Genomic DNA, 2,643 nt, shown 5'->3' with positions numbered 1-2,643 from the left:
TCGTGTAATTTACTCATTATTCAAAGTAAAAATTGAAAGATGAGAATTTAGACTCACTCATTTGTGAAGGCAAAGATAGTTGAGGAAGGGCGAAAATGGCTTAAAATCACAACCATTGATCCTGTTCTTGTGAAGACAATGATAGGAGTAGCAATAGTGTTGGCTATTGTTGCAGCATGGAAGGAAAAAATTTCACCCATATGGCTCTACAAAAGTTCTAAAATACACTTAATGACCATTTTACCCTTGCATTCCAAATTTCAAATATTCATCTATTAGTGCATACCTTGTACGCCAAGTGACGCGAAAGAGAAACCGAGTTCGAGTTGACTCGCGAACTTGACTCGATTCTTAACGCCACAATGTGCATAACTTTCACAGCTTTTAGTGGAAAACTGAGATAAGGTTGAATGTTAAAAGTAAATTAATGATTTAGTAAAATACAGATAATAAAATTGATGATATTAATAATAAATCCATAAAACTTACTTTCCATGAGTAGTTTCACCTGAAAGCATGACAACATCAGCACCTTGTCTTACTGCTATTGCAATGTCATAAACTTCAGCTCTTGTTGGAGTTGGATGATCAATCATGCATTCTAACATGTTTGTTGCTACTATAACTGGTTTTTGCAACTTTTGACACCTTCTAATAATATCTTCCTATTTATTAAACAATAATCAATTATAAAAATATGTAAATTTAGCAACAAATATTCAAGGTTATTATTTATTAAAATCAAGTTTACCTGCAATAAAGGAACTTCTTCAATTGGAAGCTCTGCTCCAAGGTCACCACGTGCAACCATTGCCTTAATACATGAATATTTAAAACTTAATATTAATAATAATAATATTAATGGAGTTAAATCAAATCATTGAAATTAAAATGCTAACCCCATCAGATGCAGAAAGTATGGAAGGAAGATTGACTATTGAGTCTGCACTTTCGATTTTTACAATCACACGGATATCTGCATTGCATCCTACAGAATACATTTTCTAGAAGCTTAGTTAAAATAAAAATAAAAGAAAATATTATTTTATAATCTACAAAGAAACCTTACTTTTCAGTTAAACTTTCAGCTCATGAACCACTTCAGCATAAACGGAAGGTATATTAAATGGACCTTGCTTGACTTCTCAAATGCAGCTCCCATAGCAGATGCAAGACCACTTATACAGGTCAAAGTGGTAATGATTAAATTCTTGTTGCTATCATATAATCGAGTTGTAAGAGCCCCAAACAATTCCACTGAAATAACAAGACATCACAGTGAAAAACATGAAACAGCTTCCATCTACTTTTAAGTTTTAACTCATTAATGCAAATTATTACCGGTTCCAGTAGACTAATTTACCTTTTCTAATCTTTGCCAACCCACTTTTACTAATTATTATATAATCATTTAGGGATCAAATTATAATTTTAAAATAATCATATTCATGCTATCTGGAACATAACTGATTGTCAAAGTAGAGTAAAATTGCCTACATGCCCTTATTTGGTCTATTACTTCCTTAAATTAATCGAAATTTACCACTCATCCTAAAACTATCGGCACAACATATAATTACAACTGATTGCTTGATTCTCATTATTCAATATCACACATGGAAGTGATGTCAAAGTCTCAAGAGTATTTGGATTACCTGTGGATATTTGGAGTGTAGAAATATACAGGGGAAGGGATGACAATGAAGTAACTCAAACGCCATGTTATGGATGAACATGAAGGTATTCTCCGATCGTTTCTTTTGGGAGTTCTGGTTTCTTCAAACAAAGACATGGGGTAGGCGAGCCCTAACCTGAAAAGCGAGACATGCAACAATAGAAGAAGTGGCGGAGCCTGTCGATTGCGGAACCAAAAAAGGCGTGGAATCAGCTCACAGCAGTCCAAGATAACCCTTCACATCAAAACAAACCTGAAAGAGAGAGGCGATGAAGGAGGGAGAGAGAGAAGAAAACAAAAAACCAAAAAATTGAAGCTTACTTGTACACATTTGTTGTCGAAGAATAAGGATGCAAAAAAAAAAAAAAAAAAGAGAAGAAGGAGAAAGAGAAATAAACCAGATGAAAAGGTGGAGGCGGTGGAACTTGGTGGTGGTCGATTTAATATTGTAAACCCTAAATCCAGATAAAGTTTGTGAGGATTAGGGTTTAGATCAACAAATATGGAGTGATCTCTTCCTGATTTAATGGGATTATGCTTGATGATCGGTTAAAGATTATATGATTTGCTGATATTGTAGGATTGATTGCAATTAGATTGAAGAATACACCGAGTTCTACAACATTTGAGCGGAATGACTGCATAAGGGCAAAGTAGGAATTTCACATAGATGAAATGAGCGGGAAAAGCCAAGACGGATGGACTAAGGTGGTGCGACGTGTCATCTAATGTACTGTTTTATTAGAAGCGAATATATATATATAGAGTCAAGATCAAATAAGAAGGAAATTTTTGGTAGGAAGGTAAGAAGTTTTTTTTCTACATATTTTTTTCACGAACAAACAAAATTAATCATTAGATGATTCAATGGTAAGATGATTCACAAGAAAAAAATTCTTAAAAAAACATCTTGATGATTCATTTATACAATGAATTTGTTGTTATTCACTAAAATTGTCAGAAAAGTG

General features: G+C 33.4%; 1 long non-coding RNA gene across 1 annotated transcript; it reads right to left on the bottom strand.

Moving 5' to 3' along the window:
- Positions 1-533: 533 nt before the first annotated feature.
- LOC145156524 (uncharacterized) lies at positions 534-988 on the bottom strand. The gene is made up of 3 exons (XR_013736760.1): positions 900-988; positions 752-814; positions 534-665 (listed from the first exon to the last, which is right to left on the bottom strand). It is a non-coding gene; the product is annotated as an uncharacterized LOC145156524 (long non-coding RNA).
- Between the last annotated feature and the right edge of the window lie 1,655 nt (positions 989-2,643).

This window comes from Lactuca virosa, chromosome 2, assembly GCF_052849685.1.
Source record: "Lactuca virosa cultivar CGN04683 chromosome 2, Lactuca_virosa_CGN04683_v6, whole genome shotgun sequence".
NCBI classification, from domain to species: Eukaryota; Viridiplantae; Streptophyta; class Magnoliopsida; order Asterales; family Asteraceae; genus Lactuca; species Lactuca virosa.
This window is presented reverse-complemented; position numbering and strand designations above follow the sequence as displayed.